This window comes from Loxodonta africana, chromosome 13, assembly GCF_030014295.1.
Source record: "Loxodonta africana isolate mLoxAfr1 chromosome 13, mLoxAfr1.hap2, whole genome shotgun sequence".
In the NCBI taxonomy this organism is placed as follows: domain Eukaryota; kingdom Metazoa; phylum Chordata; class Mammalia; order Proboscidea; family Elephantidae; genus Loxodonta; species Loxodonta africana.
Window position 1 is genome coordinate 2,688,502 of NC_087354.1, and position 22,165 is coordinate 2,710,666.

Consider the following 22,165-nt stretch of genomic DNA (forward strand, 5'->3'; position numbering starts at 1 on the left):
TCACTCTCAGCTTCCACATCATTTGGAGGTTTTGAGTGGGACAGCATAGAAAGAACTGCAGCTTTCACACCATAGAGCAGAGGTTCTTCTTGGGAATGGAGGGGTGTAATCCATGAGCACTGAAGGATATGAGGCTTTGACTGAGGGGAGTGACATTATTGGGAACAGAGGCATTGTCCAAAAAATAGAGGTTGCAATGGTGAGCAATCAGAGAAGGCTAACAGCTCCATGATACTGTTGTGTGCCTTCGAGTTGATTCTGACTCATAGCAACCTTGTAGGACAAAGTAGAACTGCCCCATAGAGTTTCCTATGCTCTTTACAGGAGCAGATCGCTATGTCTTTTCTCCTCTGGAGCAGCTGGTGGGTTCAAGTGGGTTCAAACTGCAGCTGACCTTTCAGTGAGCAGCAGAGCTCTTAACCATTGTGCATCAGGACTCCCTACTGAAAAAAAAAAAAAGCTGCCATCAAGTCTATGCTGATTCATAGCCACCCCATAGGATGGAGTAGACCTGTTCCCATAGGTTTCCAAGGAGCAGCTGATAGATTTGAACGGCTGAAATTTTGATTAGCAGCCATAGCTCTTAATTGCTGTGCCACTACGGCTCCGTTATACGGGTAGAGATTAAAAAAAAAAAAAAAAAGCAGGCGGTTGGGGGAGAGGGAGGCCGAACAGCCATATATATAACTGATTCAGGGAAGCATACATTCAAAGAGACCCCTGTTATGATCACACTCATCCCTGGAGGTCTGGAAGGCTGTGCACAGGCTCAGGAGCAACCAGAGAACTGTGAACTGTTTGCCATTTTGAATCAAGTTTGTCTTTTTAAATCTTGCTCCAGACCTTTTATAAGCCATTTGACCCTTCAAATCCAGCATACCTTGACATTCCCCTCCTGTAGTCATAGATAGGCTCTGCTTGGTTCTTTTCTAGCGGTTTTTTTTTTTTTGGATTTTTAAGAAAAGCTTAGAATGGAATTAAGCTTTCTGAGGTTGCTGTTCCTCTCCCCCAGGCCCTTCACAATGCCCCTTGCCTTAAAGAAGGCTGGGTGTGGTGGGGGCTTATGGGGTGTGGTGCTCAGTTTTGTTGCTTTTTCTCTTTTTTATTCAGAGTTATTTTGCAGTTTTGGTTTTCTCTGTCTTCAAGTAATCCTGAAGGTGTGATTTTGTTCAAAACATTGTAGCTGCAAAGCTATTTGGTAATGTTTGGGGAGGACATTTTGTGAGGTTTATCACTACCCTAGGAGCCCTGATGGCACACTGGTTAATCGCTCAGCAGCTAACAGAAAGGTTGATGGTTCAAACCCACCACTGGCCTCACGGGAGAAGCTGTGGCAGTGGGCTTTTGTAAAGATTATAGCCTTAGAAATCCTATGGGGAAGTTCTACTTTGTCCTGTGGAGTCATTATGAGTCAGGATCCACTCAGCAGCAACTAACAACAAAAGCATCACTATCCTGCCTCCATTATCTTCAGTTTTCAGAAAGTCTTGTTTTGTTGAACAGGTCTAGAACAGCTCTTAATCAGGAATTAGCATATTTCTACACCTAAGGGAGGCCTATTAGGTGTCTGTACTAAATACTTAGAGTGTACTAAGGGGTTTCTGCACTCTTCCTTACAATAACTCAAATATCTACCACCCACATACAAACTTTGGTAGTTATTCATCTTCTAGCTCTTTGACCAATTTTCCTTTTTTTAAATAATATATTATTTTGTTTTTGGTGAAGGTTTACACAGCAGTTTAGGTTCCCATTCAACAATTTCTACACAATTGTTCAGTGACATTAGTTACACTCTTCACAAGTTGTGAACATTCTAAATATTTTCTTTTCATTTGGCTAATTTTTTTTTTTTTTTTTTGCCTGTTGTTATTTTTTACGTATGTGTGCATCTTAAGTGTTTGACTTAAGGGGACCCTAAACCAATTTCTTTTTTGACTGGGCTATAGAACTCATTCTTTCTTATATCCTGCCCTGCGAATTAGTTAGGCACAGTAACTTGAACATCTAACTTAGTATTCTTGTCTCAGTGAGATCACCTTGCTTTTGAGCCATCCTCCCTATGCTAGGCCTTACAAAGTGCCTCCAGCAGAAACTGAGAGGGAATTATTGGGCTTGTCTCATTTTTCTTCAAGCAGGGATCACAGATCTGGGCTGCCTGCTGTCACGCAGCTGACAAATATTATTTCATATATTTTGTATGGAAGGAGTGCTAGTCCAGTACCAGCTTTTCTATCAAGGCATACCTTCCTTTGTGAAGGTATTTTTGCTGAATATGGAAGACTCTGTTTTTTAAATTTGCTTTCTTCCAAAAATATAAAAATGCCATTCCATTGTCCAGTGGTGTCTATTGGTTTTCATTCTTTCTGATTAAACGTCGGTTAAAACTATTACCACTGTTTATGTGTACATACTGTGTCTTTTTTGTTAGCTGCTTTTAAGATAGTCCTTTTATTTTATTTTATGGTAGTTTTACTATAATACATGTAGGTAATTTTTTTATCTTATTTATCCTATTTGAGATTCACGGAGTTATTTATATTTGCTGATTGCTATAGTTTCTCTAATTTGAGAAATTCCAGGCAATGCTTTTTGTTCCCTGCCCTACTCACTATAACATTTTTTAGATGCATTTTAGATTGCTCGGTATAGCTGCACAGTTCACTGTTTCTCTTTCCCATCTTCTAAGTGTTTACTCATTTTTTTTTGACACTTTGTGTTTCAGCTTGGATCATTGCTTTGCCTTGTCTTAGAGGTATCTGACCTTTTCTTCGGAAGTGTTTATTTCAGTGTCAAGCTCATCTAGTGCCTTTTGTTTAATAATTTTATTGACATATAATTTACATAGCATAAAATTTACCCAGAAAGACACAGGCAAGAAGGTGCCCAAAACAAAGAATCAAGAAACCTTCCAGAGGAAGACAATATCTTGGAATTACCGGAGGTAGAATTCAAAAAATTAACATACAGCACTGTTGAAGAGATCAGGAAGGATATCAGGCAAAATGCAGAACAAGCCAAGAAGCACACAAGCAAAGCAATAGAGGAACATAAGAAGATTATTCAAGAGCATAATGACAAATTTAACAGGTTGCAAGAATCCATAGAGAGACAGCAAACTGAAATTCAAAACATTAACAATAAAATTTCAGAATTAGAGAACTGAATAGAAAGTCATAGGAGCAGAATTGAGGCAATAGAAGTCAGTATCAGCAAGATTGAAGATAAAGCACTTGACACCAACTTATTAAAGGAAAAAATCAGATTAAAAATGAAGAAATCCTAAGAATTATGTTGACTCTATCAAGAGGAATAACCTATGAGTGACTAGAGTACCAGAATATTGAGGGATAACAGAAAATTTCAGAGAGTTGTTGAAGATTTCTTGGCAGAAAACTTCCCTGATATCGTGAAAGATGAGAAGATATCTATCCAAGATGCTCATTGAACCTCACACAAGGTAGATCCCAAAAGCAAGTCACCAAGACCTATTATAATCAAACTTGCCAAAACTGAGGATAAAGAGAGAATTTTAAGAGTGGCTAGGGATAAACGAAATGTCACCTACAAAGGAGAGTCAATAAGACTGAGCTCAGACTACTCAGCAGAAACCATGCAGGCAAGAAGGCAATGGGATGACATATATAAAGCCTTGAGGAAAAGTAATTGCCAGACAAGAATTATATATCTAGCAAAACTGTCTCTCAAATATGATGGCAAAATTAGGGCATTTCCAGATAAACAGAAGCTTAAGGAATTTGCAAAAACCAAACCAAAATTACAAAAAATACTAAAGGGAATCCTCTTGTTAGAAAATTAATATCATAAGATAACAACCCAAGACTAGAACACAGGCCAGAACAACCAAATATCAACCCAGGTAGGGAAGTTACACATAAATCAAAGCTAAAACTCTGAAAATAAGGAAACAGAGACATAAATACATAAAAGATGACAACATTAAAACAAAAAAGAGGGAGTAAATGATGTAGTCATAGATCTTTCATATGGAGAGGAAGTCAAGGCGATATAAAGAAATAAAAGATTGGTTTAAACTTAGAAAAATAGGGATAAATGTTAAGGTAACCACAAAGGAAACTTCCCCATGTGTCTGTCAGTTTGTCATACTGTGGGGTTTTGTGTGTCACTGTGGTGCTGGAAACTATGCCACCAGTATTCAGATACCAGCAGGGTCACCAATGGCAGACAGGTTTCAGCTGAGTTTCCAGATTAAGACAGACTATGAAGAAAGACCCAGCAGTCTACTGAAAAGAATTAGCCAGTGAAAACTCTCTAGTGAACAAGGACGTGCTTTCCTCACAAACATTTGGGGGATGGTTCTCAGCCCCCTGCCTTATTCAGAGTGTGGCCCCCTGCTGCAACCAGATACTGGTACCTACAGCAATCACCCCTGCCCCTCTAAGACTGTAGGACAGAGCCCGTACCACACACTTGATGATCAGCTACCTGGACACCTGAGCTGAATTCATACAAGAAAAGTGAATGGACTTCTAGACTGATATACATGATAACAGCTCTGGCCATCTGGTGACAGGATGTCAGAGCTTCAAAGGTGAAAATAATCAAGCTAGCTCACTCAAGCAACCCATTTGGGCATATCAAAACAAAACAAAGCAAGAAGCTAGGATACAGTAAGCAAACATAAAGTAAACTAATACAATAACTTATAGATGGCTCAGAGACAACAGTAAATATCAAGTCACATAAAGAAACAGGCCATGATTGCCTCAACAAGCTCTCAAAACAAAGAATCAATGGATCTTCTGGATGAAGGTGCCTTCCTGGAACTACGGGATACAGAATTCAAAAGATTAATATACCAAACTCTTCAAGACATCAGGAACGAGGTCTGGAAGGAGATCGGGCAATACTCAGGACAAGCCAAAGAACACACAGATAAAGTAGTTGAAGAAATTAAAAAGTTTATTCAAGAACATAATGAAAAATTTAATAAGCTGCAAGAATCCATAGACAGATAGCAATCAGAAGTTCAGAAGATTAACAATAAAATTACAGCCTTAGACACTAAACAGAAAGTTAGAGGAGCAGAGTTGAGCAAGTGGAAGGCAGAACTGGTGAGCTTGAAGATAAAGTACTTGGCACCAACATATCTGAAGAAAAATCAAATAAAAGAATTTTTTAAAATGAAGAAACCTTAAGAATCATGTGGAATTCTATCAAGAAAAATAACCTATGAGTGATTGAAATACCAGAACACAGAGGGACAACAGAAAATACAGAGGGAATTGTTGAAGATTTGTTGGCAGAAAACTTCCCTAATATCATAAGAGATGAGAAGATATCTATCCAAGATGCTCATCGAACTCCACATAAGGTAGATTCTAAAAGAAAGTCACCAAGACATATTACAATCAAACTTGCCAAAACCAAAGAGAAAGAGAGAATTTTAAGAGCAGCTAGGGATAAACGAAAAGTCACCTACAAAGGACAGTCAATAAGAATAAACTCAGACTACTCGGCAGAAGCCATGAAGGCAAGAAGGCATAAAGCACTGAAGTAAAAAAAATTTACAGCCAAGAATCATATATCCAGCAAAACTGTCTCCCAAATATGATGGCAAAATTAGGGAATTTCCAGACAAACAGAAGTTTAGGGAATTTGCAAAAACCAAACAAAAACTACAAGAAATACTAAAGGGAGTCATCTGGTTAAAAGATCAATAATATCAGGTATCAACCCAAGACTAGAACACTGGATAGAGCAATCAGATGTCAACACAGCATTTTCTACTGCCCCAATATAATATCACTTCATGTATTATTCTATAGACAGAAGGGACCTGGAAAGTTTCTGGAGTTTCCATTATAGCCAGCTTCACTAAAGTCAACTCAAATGTCTGCCTGTGCTATTATCTTCTATAAGCTGAATGCAGGTGGTAAGTGGTTAAGGTCATTAGTGTGGTATGAAGAAATGCTTATTTGTCAGTATAGGCCTTTTCTGGATCAAGGATAAGCACAAGTATCTGAGACTGATGAGACCCAGTTAAGTGGCCTTCTAATAAGATAAATAAAACTCCCAGAACTGGCTCAATTAATGACCTCCTCAATGATCTCACAATACGCATCATGTGACTTTCACTGTTCTGGTTACAGGCCATTTTTGTAATGTCTTTATAAGATGAAATATGACTTTAAAATTTCTCATTCAAGTGGCAACTCTCACGCCACTATTTTAAATAGTTTGATAGAGAGGATTACTGATTATTTACAGAGTAAACAATTCAGGGAGAAAACAAGTAAATAAATGAAATTATGAAGGTGAAAAAGGATCAAATCACAGTGATATGTGTGGCAAGGACTAGGAGTGCTGAGATACTTTATGTTAAATAATTTCAATGAAGTCATTTTTTATGCTTTATTTTTTAATGAATTAGTGCATTTTCTGATCTAATTTATTTTCTTTGTGATATTTTGCAGCAGATCAAGCCTATAGGAAGTTATAATACTTCAGGGAAGAGAGGTAAGCAGGTACCTTGGTACTTTAGAAATTCTTTGTGTGTTGTGGCCAGTGATATTGGAACTTTAAAGTCTGCAAGTTCATTTTTTCAGAGGCCAAAGGAGAACATTTTTATGATAACATTTTTCCCTGTGGGTACCCCATTTGATTCAAGGAATCTTCATTATTCTCTCTTTCCTTTTTTTTTTTTAAACTCTTAAGCTCTTTTTGAATGAACCTGAATGATTTCTGTGAATGATTTATTGTTATGGATTGAACTGTGTCCCCCAAAAATGTGTTGTAAATCCTAACCTCTATACCTATAGTTATAATCCCATTTGGCTATACATTATGTTAATGAGACAGGATAAGCATAGGGTGTATCTTGAGTCAGTCTCTTTTGAGATATAAGAGAGATTAAAGCAACTTAGCAGGCAGAGACAGCGGAACAGAGATACCAAGCCATGTGAAGATTGCCCAGAAGCTAAGAAGAGACAAGGATATTCCTCCAGAGCCGACAGAGAGAGAAAGCCTTCCCCTGAGCTGGCACCCTGATTTCAGGCTTCTAGCCTCCTAAATTGTGAGCAAATAAATTTCTGTTTGTTAAAGCCACCCACTTGTGGTATTTATGTTATAGCAGCACTGGAGAGCTAAGACAGGACTTGATACCAGGAGTGGAGTGCTGCTTTAAGAAATACCTAAAATGTGAAAACTGTTTATGAAATGGGTAATGAGTAGAAGCAGTAAGAGTTTTAAGGTGCCTAATAGTTTTTAATAGTAAAAGCCTAGATTACCTGGAAGAGAATTATGGATGTCAGAGGCTCAGAAGGAAAAGAAAAGAGCTAATAGAGAAAGTCTCCATCACGTTAGAGAATACATATGGCACCATCAACAGAATGATATGAGAAATGGGGCTGTTAAAAGTGCTTCTGAGGGCAGGGCCAAGATGGCGAACTAGTCAGGTGCTTCCACTGATCCCTCTTACAACAAATACCTGAAAAAACAAGTGAATTATTTATAAGACAAGCTAGGAACCCTGAGCAACAAAGGCAAAATTAAGGAATCAGTTTGAGTGATGGGGGAAGGACGGACAGTGCAGAAGCAGCAACAAGTTGCCAAGACTGCGCAGCACCTCAGCTCTGATTCGTTGGTGCATTCCTTGGTGTGACTGCTGTGAGGCTGATGGTAGGTTCCTGGGACACTGCAGCTTCAGGGAAAGAAGGCAAGCAGAGTGGCACACCCCTGACCCTGTGGAGAGTCTACAATGGGACTGGCTGCAGTGTTTAGGAAGTGGCTGCTTCAGTGAAAGAATGCAAGCATGGGGCACAGCCCTAAACCCCTGGGCCAATCTCGGTATGGACCCAGCCAGTGCACACAGACTACACACACCTCTCTATCTGAGATAAAACAGCACTCTCAGCACAAGACAAGTGATTTTATCTAATTTACCATGCACGGATCTAATAGCTGCTTCTCTTGAAAGAACTCTCTCCTATCTATCTGATCCCTCCTCCTTCTGCCCCAGCTGGCATCATTGATTTCTCTGGGCCTGAGATAGGATCTGCTGCACTCCCTGAGCCATTCTCCTGGCCCGGGAGAAGGAAAAAATTAACAAATGGAAAAATACTCTGCCAACTCCCCTAATCTGGAAGCTCAGAGAAGAAGCTGCTCCAGTACAAGCACAAGTGATCCGCAGACTTTGTCTCTCACCCCTTCATGGATCCAGGTCTGACTGTAACTGTTTCAGCTGTGGGGTGGAGAGGCAGGTTTTGGAGGTCTGATACTGCTCTGCCTATTAAACAGGGCCTTCATCTACCTGCAGCAGGGGCCCGAGGACTGGAGACTCCATCCACGCCACATAGCCACCCCCAAAAGGGGTCCAAGGATAGGGGTGCCTACCAGTCCTTACAGGGGTATGCACTGGGTGCCTAAAGTGCAGCTGCAGAGCCCACCCACCAGAGTGCTCTACAGCACAGAGACGCTCCTTTCTCACTGACATTTGAGGGAAGGCTGTCAGCCCCCTGGCTTCCTCAGAGTGTGATCTCCTGCCGCTACCAGAAACCAGTGCATACATCCATCACCACTGCTCCTCTAAGATAGTAGGTGAGAGCCTACACCACACAGTAGGTGACTGACTATCAAGACATCTGAGCTGAATCTATACAAAAATAGTGAATGGGCTCCTAAGCTTATATACCTGTTAAAAACTCTAGCCATCTGGTAACAGGATGTTAGTGCTTCAAAGTCTCTAGTAATCATGTTAGTTCACTCTAGTAGCCTATTTGGGTATATCAAAAAAAAAGAAAAAACAAGAAACTAGGACACAGTGAGCAAACATAAAATAAATTAATACAATAACTTATAGATGGCTTGGAGACAACAGTCGATATCAAATCACATAAAGAAGCAGACCATGATTGCTTCAACAATCTCCCAAAACAGAGAATCAAGGACTCTCCTGGATGAAGATGTATCCCTGGAATTACCAGAAGTAGAATACTAAATATTAATATACAGAACCCGTCAGACATCAGGAACAAGATCAGGCAACACACAGAAAAAAACAAGGAACACACAGATAAAGCAGTTGAAGGTGTTAAAAAGATCATTCAAGAATATAATGAAAAATTTGATAAACTGAAAGAGTCCATAGAGAGGCAGCAATCAGAAATTCAGAAGATTAACAATAAAATTGCAGAATTAAAAAACTCAGTACAAAGGCGGAGGAGCAGAATTGAGGAACTGGAATGCAGAATTAGTGAGAATGAAGATAAAACACTTGGCAACAATATATTCTAAGAAAACTCAGTTAAAAGAATTTTTTAAAAAATGAAGAAACCCTAGGAATCACGTGGGGCTCTATCAAGAATAACTTGTGAGTGATTGGAATACAAGGACAGGCAGGAAAACAGAAAATACAAAGAGAATTATTGAAGATTTGTTGGCAGAAAACTTCCCTGACATCACGAAAGATGAAAGGATATCTATCCAAGATGCTCACTGAACCCCATACAAGGCACAGCCCAAAAGAAAGTCACCAAGGTATATTATCATCAAACTTGCCAGAACCACAGATAAAAAGAAAATTTCAAAAACAGCCAGGGATAAGAAAAAGCCACCTACAAAAGAGAATCAATAAGTTCAGAGTACTTGTCAGAAATGATGCAGGCAAGAAGTCAATGGGATGACATATATAAAGCATTGAAGGAGAAAAATTGCCAGCCAAGAATCATACATCCTGCAAAACTGTCTCTCAAATATGAAGGTAAAATTAAGACATTTACAGATAACAGAAGTTTAGGGAATTTGAAAAAACCAAACCAAAACTACAAGAAATACTAAAGAAAATTCTCTGGTTAGAAAATCAATAATATCAGATATCAACCCAACACTAGAACGGAAAACAGAGCAAGCAGATATCAACACAGATAGGGAAATCACAAAAATAAATCAAGATTTAAAAAAAAAAAATGCTCAACACAGGAAATCAGTGATGTCATTATGTAAAAGGTGACACTAAATCAATAAAGAGAGCCTAAATAAAGTAGGCATAGATCTTCCATATGGAGAGGAAATTAAGAAATGTGGGAAGGTACGAGTTAGGCTTAAACTTAGAAAAACAGGGGTAAATATTAAGGTAAGCACAAAGAAGACTAACAATCCTACACTTTAAAATAAAAAACAAGATAAACATAAAGACTCAGTGAAAACAAAATCAACTACAATGAAAAAGGGGAACACACAATTTACAAAGAAAAACTTCTCAACACAGAAAAATAAGTGGAAAATGAAACTGTCAACAACACACACAAAAAAGCATCAAAATAACAGCATTAAACTCATACCTATCTATGATCACACTGAATGTAAATAGATTAAATGCACCAATAAAGAGATAGAGAGTTGCAGAATGCATTAAAAAAAACCACAATCTGGCTCTATGCTGCCTACGAGAGACACACTTTAGACTTAAAGACACAAACTAAAATTCAAAGGATGGAAAAAAATATATCCAGCAAACAACAATCAAAAAAAAAAAAGAGGAGTGGCTATACTAATTTCTTAAAAAACAGACTTCAAGTTTAAATCTACCACAAAGGATAAGGAAGAACACTATATAATGATTAAAGGGACAATATACCAGGAGGATATAACCATATTAAATATTTATGCGCCCAATGACAGGGCTTCAAGATACATAAATCAAATTCTAACATCATTGAAAAGTGAGATATATAGCTCCACAATAATAGTAGGAGGCTTCAACACACCACTTTCAGTGAAGGACAGAACATCCAGAAAGAAGCTCAATAAAGACAAGGAAGAACTAAATGCCACAATCAACCAAATTGCCTTCATAGACACATACAGAACACTCCATCCAATGGCATCCAAGTATACTTTCTTTTCCAATGCACATGGCACATTCTCTAGAATCGGCCACATATTAGGCCATAAAGCAAACCTTAACAGAATCCAAAACATCAAAATATTACAAAGCATCTTCACTGACCATAAATCCATAAAACTGGAAGTCAATAATAGAAATATCAGGGAAAAGAAATTGAACACATGGAAATTGAACAACACTTTGCTCAAAAACAATTGGAATATGGAACAAATTAAGGACAGAATAAAGAAGTTCATAGAATTCAATGAAAATGAAAACACTTCCTAACAACCTTTGGGACACAGCTAGAGCAGTGCTCAGGGGTCAATTTATAAATGCACACATACAAAGAGAAGAAAGGGCCAAAATAAAAGAAATATCTCTACAACTTGAATAAATAGAAACGGAGAAACAAAAGAAATGTTCAGGCACCAGAAGAAAGCAAAAAACAAAAATTAGAGCAGAATTAAATGAAATAGAGAACAGAAAAACAATGAAAGAGTTAACAAGACCAAAAACTGGTTCTTTTGAAAAGATTAACAAAATTGATAAGCCACTGGCCACAATGACAAAAGAAAAACAGGAAATGAAGCAAATAACCTGAATAAGAAATGAGATGGGCAATATCACAACAGACCCAGATGAAATTAAAAGAATCACAACAGAGTACTATGAAAAGTTGTACTTTAACAAATTTGAAAACGTAGAAGAAATGGACAAATTTCCAGAAACAGACTACCTACCTAAACTAACACAGAGACAGAGAAGCTAAATAGACTTATAACAAGAGACTGAAAAAGTAATTTAAAAGAAGAAAAAAAAAAACTCCCAACGAAGAAAAGCCCTGGCCCTGATGGCTTCACTGGAGAATTCTACCAAACTTTCAGAGAAGAATTAATGCCACTACTACTAAAGGTATCTCAGAGCATAGAAAAGGATGGAATACCCCCAAACCCATTCTATGAAGCCAGGATAATCCTGATACCAAAACCAGGTAAAGACTCCACAAAAAAAGAAAATTACAGACCTATATACCTCGATGAACTTAGACACAAAAATCCTCAACAAAATTCTAGCCAATAGAATTCAACAACATATCAAAAAAATAATTCACCACTACCAAGAGGGATTCATACCAGGTATGCAGGGATGGTTCAACATTAGGAAAACAATCCACGTAATCCATCACAGAAATAAAACAAAAGACAAGAAACACATGATCTTATCAACTGATGCAGAAAAAGCATTTGACAAAGTCCAACACCCATTCATGATAAAAAACTGTCAGCAAAATATGAATAGAGGGAAAATTCCTAAACATTATAAAGGGCATTTATACAAAGCCAACAGCCAACATCGCCCTAAATGGAGAAAGTCTGAAACCATTCCCAGTGATACCAGGAACCAGAAAAGAATGCCCTTTATCACCACTTTCATTCAACATTGTGCTGGAAGTCCTAGCCAGAGCTATCAGGCTAGATAAAGAAATAAAGGGCATCCAAACTGGCAGAGAAGAAATAAAATATCTGTGTTTGCAGAGGAAATGATCTTATATACAGAAAAACCTAAACAATCCTTAAGAAAACTACTGAAACTAATAGAAGAGTTCAGCAGAGTATCAGGATACAAGACAAACGTACATAAATCAGTCGGATTCCTCTTCATCAACAAAGACAGCGACGAAAAGGACATCACCAAATCAATACCATTTACAATAGCCCCTTAAGAAGACAAAGTACTTAGGAATAAATCCATCCAGATATGTAAAAGACCTATACAAAGAAATCTACAAGACGCTACTGCAAGAAACCAAAAGAGACTTACGTAAGTGGGAAAACATAACTTGCTCATGCATAGGAAGACTTAACATTGTAAAAATGTCTATTCTACTTAGAGTGATTTATACATACAGTGCAATCCCGATCCAAATACCCGTGACATTTTTTAATGAGATAGAGAAACAAATCACCAACTTCATATGAAAGGGAGAGAGGCCCCGGATAAATAAAGCATTACTGAAAAAGAAGAACAAAGTGGGAGGCCTCACACTACCTGATTTTAGAACATACTATGCCGGCACAGTGCTCAAAACAGCCTGGTACTGCTACAACAACAGATACATAGACAAATGGAACAGAATTGAGAATCCAAACACACATCCATCCACATATAAGCAGTTGATATTTGTCAAAGGCCCAAAGTCAATTAAATGGGGAAAAAGACAGTCTCTTTAACAAGTGGTGCTGGCATAACTGGATATCCATCTGCAAAAAAATGAAACAAGACCCATACCTCACATCATGCACAAAAACTAACTCAAAATGGATCAAAGACCTAAATATAAAATCTAAAACTAAGAAGTTCATGGAAGAAAAAATAGGAACAAGGATAGAAGCCCTAATACACATGGTATAAACAGTATAAAAAACGTTACTAGAACTGTACAAACGGCAAAAGAGAAATTAGATAACTGGGAGCTCCTAGAAGTCAAACACCTATGCTCATCTAGAGACTTCACCAAAAGAGTAAAAAGACTACCTACAGACTGGGAAAAAGTTTTTAGCTATGACATTTCCAGTCAACGTCTGATCTCTAAAATCTACATGTTACTGCAAAAACTCAGCTACAAAAAGACAAATAACCCAATTAAAAAATGGGCAAAGGATATGAACAGACACTTCACTAAAGAAGACATTCAGGTAGCTAACAGATACATGAGGAAATGCTCACAACCATTAGCCATTAGAGAAATGCAAATCAAAGCCACAATGAGATTCCATCTCACTCCAACAAGGCTGGGATTAATCAAAACAACACAAAATAATAAATGTTGGAGAGGTTGTGGAGAGACTGGAACACTTACACACTGATGGTGGGAATGTAAAATGGTACAACCACTTTGGAAATAGATTTGGTGCTTCCTTAAAAAGCTAGAAATAGAAGTACTGTACTATCCAGCAAGTCCACTCCTTGGAATATATCCTAGAGAAGTAAGAGCCGTGACACGAACAGATATATGCACACCCCTGCTCATTGCAGTACCGTTAACAATAACAAAAAGATGGAAGCAACCAAGGTGCCCATCAATGGACGAATGGATAAATTATGGTATATTCACATAATGGAATACTACGCATTGATAAAGAACAGCGATGATTCTGTGAAACATTCCATAACATGGAGGAATCTGGAAGACGTTAGGCTGAATGAAATTAGTCAGTAGCAAAAGGACAAATATTGTGAGACCACTATTATAAGAACTTTAAAAATAGTTTAAACAGAGAAGAAAATATTCTCTGATAGTTATGACAGGGGGGTGAGAGTTAGGGAGTGAGAGGGAGATTTACTAATTCAATAGTAGACAAGAATTACTTTAGGTGAAGGGAAGGACAACACACAATACAGGAGAGGTCAGCACAACTGGGCTAAACCAAAAGCAAAGAAGTTTCCTAAATAAACTGAACACTTCAAAGGTCAGCGTAGCAGGGGTTTGGGGACCATGGTTTCAGGGGACATCTAGGTCAATTTGCATAATAAAAACTATTAAGAAAACATTCTGCATCTCATTGTGGCGAGTGGGTCTGGGGTCTTAAGCACTAGCAAGCGGCCATTTAAAATGCAAAAATTCATCTCAACGGACCTGGATCAAAGGAGAATAAAAAACTCCAAAGACACAAGGTAAGTATGAGCCCAAAAGTCAGAACGGGCCACATAAATCAGAGACTACATCAGTCTCTAGAGACTTGAGGAACTAGATGGTGTCTGGCTACAACCAACATCTGCCATGACACGGAGCACAACAGAGAATCCCTGAAGGAGCAGGAGTGCAATGGGATGCAGACCACAAATTTTCATAAAAAGACCAGACTTAACGGTCTGACTGAGACTAGAGGGACCGCAGAGGCCATGGTCCCCAGACCTTCTGTTAGCCCAAGACAGGAACCATTTCCAAAACCCACCCTTCAGACAGGGATTGGACTGGTCTATAAGACAGAAAATGATACTGGTGAGGAGTGGGCTTCTTGGACCAAGTAGACACATGAGACTATGTGTACAGCTCCTGTCTGGAGGGGATATGTAAAGGCTGAAGTGGGACAGAAACTGGCTGAATGGACATGGAAACACAGGGTGGAGAGAAGGAATGTGCTGTCTCATTACAGGGAGAGCAGCTATGAGTATATAGGAAGGGGTATATAAGGTTTTGTATGAGAGACTGGCTTGATTTGTAAACTATCACTTAAAGCAAAATAAAAATATAAAAAGAAAAAAAGAAAGGATCCTTGACTAGAGAAATTAAAAGTGTGCTTCTGGTGAGGCTTTAAAAGAAAATGTTGAACATGTGACTGGATAATGAAGGAAGGGTGATGCTTTTTATGCAGTGGCAAAGAACTTGTCCAAATTATGTTGAAATGTTTGGTGGAAGGCAGAACTTGTAAGTGATGAACTTGGATATCTGACTGTTGAGATTTGTAAACAAAATCTTAAAGGGGCCACATGGTTTCTCCTTGCTGCTTAGAGTAAAATGTGAGAGGAAAGAGATGGACTTAAAAATGAACTGTGCAAAATGATAACAAAACCTAAAGATTTGGAAAATCCTGTTGTACAAACTAAGAACACGTGCCCTGGAATGTTCACCAAGAATGTCACTATGCAATCTTTTGTTAAAGGGATTTAGCCTGTGATTGATAGATCTAACCCACTACCACAGCAGAAAATTCATCAGCTCAGGCTGAAGGGAACATAAAAAGAAAAGAATGTTGTCTGCCTCTTGAAATTCTACAGGCAGGAAATAGGCCAAAGGAGCTACATCTGTTGTCCTCCAAGAAAAGAAAAGGACCATCTCTGGAGCAACTCTGAGATCAGCAGAACTGTTAGAAGGAACACAGGAAGCAGGAGCTTCTTGGTTTCTAAGGGTGGGGCCACAGACTCCTGGATCTCAAAGAGTGGAGCCACAGCCTCCTGGGCTTCAAAGAGTCAGATCTTCGCCAGCTTGGTTCCAGAGTGTGGGGCTGCAGTTAAGGTGTGCCAAGGGGATGAGGCTGCTGCCCAAAGCTAAAGGGGTGGGGCTGTCATGTCCAAGGGGCAGAAGAACAGGGTCTGCCAGGGCTGAGGGAGTAAGTTTGCCATTCAAATGGACTAGGAGAATTGGGCCACCCAAAGCCAAGGGAGCATAGTTGTCATCCCAGTGAGCCTGGAAGGCAGAGCTGAATCCCAGGGTCAAGGGAGCTCCGCACAGAATCCAGAGGGCACAGCCAACACCCAGAGTCTGGAGGGCAGGGCCATTGCCTAGATGGTTCCAAAGAGCAGAGGATTATTTTTAAGCCTTGAGAGCTAAAGTAAATTGTTTTGCTGGGTTTTGGACTTGCTTGGTGTCTGTTATCCCTTCTTCCCCTCTAATTTCTCCCATTTGTAATGGAAATGTCTACCTTGTGCCTGTTCCACCATTGTACTTTGGAAACAGATAACTTATATCTAGATTTCATAGGTTCACAGATGAAGAGGAATTTTGCCCCTGGATGGAATATGCCTAAAGTCTCACCATGTTTGACTTAGATGATTCAGAAGATGAGATTTTGGACTTGGCGTTCATTTAAGACTTTTGTGGTGATGTGATGGGGTGAATGTGTTTTGCATGTGGGAAGGGCATGGATTTGGGGAGCCAAAGGGCAGAATGCTATGAATTGAACTGTGTCCTCCCAAAATATGTGCTGTGAATCCTAACCTCTAATCCTGTGGCTGTAATCCAATTTAGGAGTGGGTTATCTTTGTTATGTTAATGAGGCAGGATTAGTATAAGGTGTATCTTGAGTCAATCTCTTTTGAGATATGAAAGACATTAAAATAAACCAACAGCATTCTTTAAAGAAACGGAAAAGCTAATCATTAACTTATATGGAAAGAGAAGAGACCTCGGAGAAGTAAAGCAGTATTGAAGAGGACTAATAAAGTAGGAGGACTCGCACTACCTGACCTCAGAGCCTACTATATTGCTGAGGTAGTCAAAACAACCTAGTACTAGTACAACGACAGATCTACTGACCAATGGAATAGAATTGAGAACTCAAATGTAAACCCATCCACCTACAGTCGCCTGATATTCGACAAAGGCCCAAAGTCCAACAAATGGGGAAAAGACAGTCTTTTTAATAAACGGTGTTGTCAAAACTGAACGTCCATCTGCAAAGAATTGAAACAACCCATACCTCACACCGTACACAAAAACTAATTCAAAATGGATCAAATACCTAAATATAAAATAAAAAACTATAAAGATCATAGAAGAAAAAAATAGGATCAATACTAGAGGCCCTAATACATGGCATTAACAGGATACAAACCATAACTAACAAGACACAAACACCAAAAGATAAGCTAGATAACTAGGATCTTCTAAAAATTAAACACTTATGCTCATCAAAAGACTTCACCAAAAGTGTGAAAAAGAACCTACAGACTGGGAAAATTTTTTAGCTATGACAAATCCGACAAAGATCTAATCTCCAAAATCTACAGGAAAATGAAACACCTCTATAGCAAAAAGACAAATAATCCAATTTAAAAATGGACAAAGGAACAGACACTTCACCAAAGAAAACATTCAAACAGCTAACAGACACATGAAGATATGCTCACGATCACTAGCCATTAGAAAAACTCAAGTCAAAACCACCGTGAGATGCCATCTCTACCTGACATTACTGGCACGAATCAAAAAAAAAAACAGAAAATAACAAATATTGGAGAGGCTGTGGGAACATTGGAACTCTTATGCACTGCTGGTGGGAATGCAAAATGGTACAACCACTTTTTAGAACAGTATGACACTTCCTTAAAAAGCTAGAAATAGAAATATCATAGGATCCAGCAATCCCACTCCTAGAAATATATCCTAGAGAAACAAGAGCCATCACATGAATAGGCATATGCACGCTCATGTTCATTGCAGCGTTGTTCACAACAGCAAAAAGATGGAAGCAACCTAGATGCCCATCAACAGATTGATGGATAAACAGACTATAGTACATACACACAATGGAATACTAGGCAGTGATAAAGAACGGTGATGAATCTGCAAAGAATCTCACAACATGGATGAACCTGGAGAGCATTATGCTGAGTGAAATAAGTCAATCGCAAAAGGACAAATATTGTATGAGGCCACTACTATAAAAGCTCTCGAAAAGGTTTACACACAAAAGGAAACTATCTTTGATGGTTATGAGGGAAGGGAGGGGTGGGGTGGAAAAACACTAAATAGACAATAAAAAAACAAAAAACAAACCCATTGCCCTGTAGTCAATTCTGACTCATAGCAACTCTATAGGAGCACCTGCTGGATTTGAACTGCCGGGCCTTCGGTTAACAGCCATAGCACTTAACCACTACACCATCAGGGCTTCCAAATAGACGATAGATAAGTGGTAAATTTAGTGGAGGTTAAGACGGTACACAATATTGGGAAGCCAGCACAACTTGTCCAAGGCAAGGTTATGGAAGCTCCATAGACACATCCAAACTCCCTGAGGGATCAAATTATGGGGCTGAGGTCTGTGGGGACCAGGGTCTCGGGGAACCTCTAGCTCAATTGGCATAACATAGTTTACAAAGAAAATGTTCTAGGTTCTATTTTGGTGACTAGTGTCTGGGGTCTTAAAAGCTTGTGGGTGGCCATCTAATATACTCAACTGGACTCGCCCAGTCTGGAGCAAGAAAGAATGAAGAAAATCAAAGACACAAGGGAAAGATTAGTCCAAAGGACTAACGGACCATGTGAACAACAGCCTCCACTAGGCTGAGTCCACCACAACTAGTTGGTGTCTGGATACCACCACTGATTGCTTTGACAGGGATCCCACAATAACGGGTCCTAGACAGAGCTGGAGAAAAATGTAGAATAAAATTCTAACTCACACAAAAATAAAAAGACCAGACTTAGTGGTCTGACAGATACTGGAGAAACCCCTACAGTATGGCCCCCGGACACCATTTTAGCTCTTTTAGTGATGAACCCACTCCTGAGGTTCACTTTTCAGTCAAAGATTAGAAAGGCCCATAAAACAAAATGACTAAATGGGCACACCAGCCCAGGGGAAAGTATGAGAAGGCAGAAGGCGACGGGAAAGCTAGTAATGGGGAATCCAAGGATGAGAGGGGGAGAGTGTTGGCATGTTGTGGGGTTGGCAACAAATGTCACAAAACAATGTGTATTAATTGTTTAATGAGAAACCAGTTTACTCTGTAAACCTTCATCTAAAGTACAGTTAAAAATAAAAAATAAAAGAGATTAAAATCAAGCTAGCAAGCAGAGATGAGGGAAGAGACATGCCAAGCCACGTAAAGATTGCCCCGGAGCAGAAGCTCAGAAGGGACAAGGACATTGCCCCAGAGACAACAGAGAGAGAAAGCCTTCCACTAGAGCTAGCACCCTGATTTCAGACTTGTAGCCTTATAAACTGTGAGGAAGTAAAGTTGTTAAAGCCACCCACTTGTATTTCTGTTACAGCAGCACTAGATAACTAAGCCACTGATATATTCCCTTTTTCACCATTTTGTCTTGGGTGAAAATAATTTCCTAATGAAATTCAAATATGATAAAATATTGATTTTTAATTTTTTAATTACAGAAACATTCAGAATAAAGATGTTTCTACTTTTATTTCTATAGTAATCTTAAAAAAAACTATATATTATTTCTGCTAACTCATTCTCTTGAAATTTTAGTTGGTTAAAGTCTTTTTTGTATGTTCCCAATAGATTTTATCTGATTTTATTAGAACAATCCAAGGTCACATGCCTTTCATGTGTTGTATATGAAAGCTCTGTTATTTAGATACTAAACAAAATGCCCAGTGTATGTTGCAATAGACAAGGCTGTATAAACTAATCCTAGCTATAGAAATGCCTATTTGTCAGAAGGGTGCTCGTCTGGATCGAGGATGTGCATAACTGTCTGAGGATGCCGAGGGACTAGTTGCAGGTATCAATCTGAAGTCCAGATGAGTGGTCCTCTAATAGCATAAATAAAACTCCCAGAACCTGGCTTGATTTGGTGACCCCTCAGCAACAGCGTAATACTGCTGTGAACATGCCTTTACTTTCTCACAGAATGGGGCATTGGCACCCTATCTTATGAGGCAGCATGTGCCTTTGGGTATGCTCAGTGATGGTAGAATTGCTTTGTTTGGCTTATTTTGAACAGAGAGTTGTAGTATACAGTCGCCTATCAGAAATATGTTTTTGATTAAAGAAATAGGAAGTGAGAAAGACTGAATTTACAAGGGCTCAAGAAACTGTGATGTTACAGTCTCATTAATGTTGTGCTAAAGGAAGGGAACACTGTGTCCTATGTTAAATAATAACAATAAGACCAATTTTTGTACTTTGTGGTTTTTACTATTGAGTGTTGTCTAAGACTATTTCTTTCTGTCATGTTTTCCTGATGTAGAAGGGCTGGAATGAATTCCTCCACTTCAGAGAATAAGGGTGAGTATCTACAATACAAGCCCTGGGGGTATAGTGGTTAAGCACTATGGCTGCTAGCCAAAAGGTTAGCAGTTTGAATCCACCAGGTGCTCCTTGGAAACTCTGTGGAGCAGTTCTAGTCTATCCTATGTGGTCACTATGAGTTGGAATCGATGCAACAGGTTTTGTTTTGTTTTATCTACAGTAGTATTTCATTTGAAGTTCATGTGCCATGTCCTCTGTATGGGGCCCTGAGGGCTCTGTGTTCATCTTTTCTGAGGCCTATAAGAGAATATTTTCATGATGTGTTTGTTCCTCATTGAGACCCTTACCAAAGTCACCTGAGTTATTGGATCCTTATTGCTTACTCTTTCATTTCTAATTCTTTTCTGTTTTGATGGAAAAACGTAGAGTTTTAGAGAACTTTTTTGGCAATTTCATATTGGCTTGAAAAGTTATTGTAATAAAATTCAGCTGTGCCAAAATATTGGCGTTTTCCTCATCTGCTTAGGTTTTGGGATACAGGATAGAGACCCCACGATTCGTGAGATCACTGTGGTCACATTATATTTCTGCTTCTAATTTCATCAGTGAGATTTGACCTGAATTAGTTTTTTTCTCATTTTTACAATATGGAAAGTTATATATAAAATTTTATTAGATCTCTCTAAGGGCAGGAATCTTTTATGTGATAAAATCTGCAATATTACATCTGAAACACAAAATAGTTCAATTATGAATACTCTGCTAGTCTCAAAAAGGACATTATGTTAGAGTTATCAAGTAGAAAGATATGGAAATATTATATACTCATATCATCATTTTTCTTCTTAAAACCTGAAACATGCATCATTAAGAGGAGTGGTCTATGTATGTCCTGGTAAGTTACCTAGATTATTTTGTGTTACCTAAAGCCTGGTAATAAAAGCCCTATCCATTGTTTTTCTCTGTTTTGTTTCTCCTTGACAAAGTTCTGTCAAAGCCTATCAAATAATACTTATTGTTTTACTCATTTATTTACATATTGTTTATAATGATTTATGCATATATTCTCTAGAACCAAGAAGATAGTTCTAAAGAGCTGAGTAGGAACAAAAAATTAGCCATTGACCACAGAGGAAACTAGCCCTACCAGATATTGAAAAGACCTCTAGTACATCAATCATTAAAGAAATTTTCAAATATGTGCATAGATAGCAGGAACACCAGGACACATTTTTACCTAAAAACATTCTCACAAACCTCTGTTTGTATACTTGTCACCATTAGTAGATTCACAGATTCACGGGGTCAGGGCTGCAGTCTCACTCCAAAGGGTATAGCAGCACAGTGATCCATGGTATGCACGCAGGGAACTGCCATGTTATTAGTATACAACAGTACACAGCTCAGACACAGAAGCTGTATATGACCAACATAGCAGAGCCTCCCTCATGGCCAGTTGTAGCCTCTTCTCCCCCAATGCTCCTGCTTCTGGAAAAGTATTTCATGTCTGCCTGATATTTCTAAGTTTAAAAATTGGGATCATATAGTTTTGTTCATTTTGTGACTGCACCATTTGCTCAAGAATCTTAACCAAAACAACCCAACCCCATTGCCATCAAGTCAATTCCTACTCATAGGGACCCTATAGCACAGGGTAGAACTGCCCCAGAGAGTTTCCAATGAACACCTGGTAGATTCGAACTGCCGACTTTTTGGTTAGCAGCCGAACTCTTAACCGCTACACCACCAGGATTTCCAAGAATCTTAGGTTTTATTTAAAATATCAGATTTATCATTGTAATTTTGTTAGTAATATGCTCTTCTCATCTTCTTATCTTTTTATGTCTTTTT

General features: G+C 38.6%; 1 non-coding gene across 1 annotated transcript; it reads left to right on the top strand.

The window, feature by feature from the left end:
- Positions 1–19,794: 19,794 nt before the first annotated feature.
- On the top strand, positions 19,795–19,861 carry LOC111747964 (small nucleolar RNA SNORD109A). The gene has a single exon (XR_002783908.1). It is a non-coding gene; the product is annotated as a small nucleolar RNA SNORD109A (small nucleolar RNA).
- Positions 19,862–22,165: the final 2,304 nt, after the last annotated feature.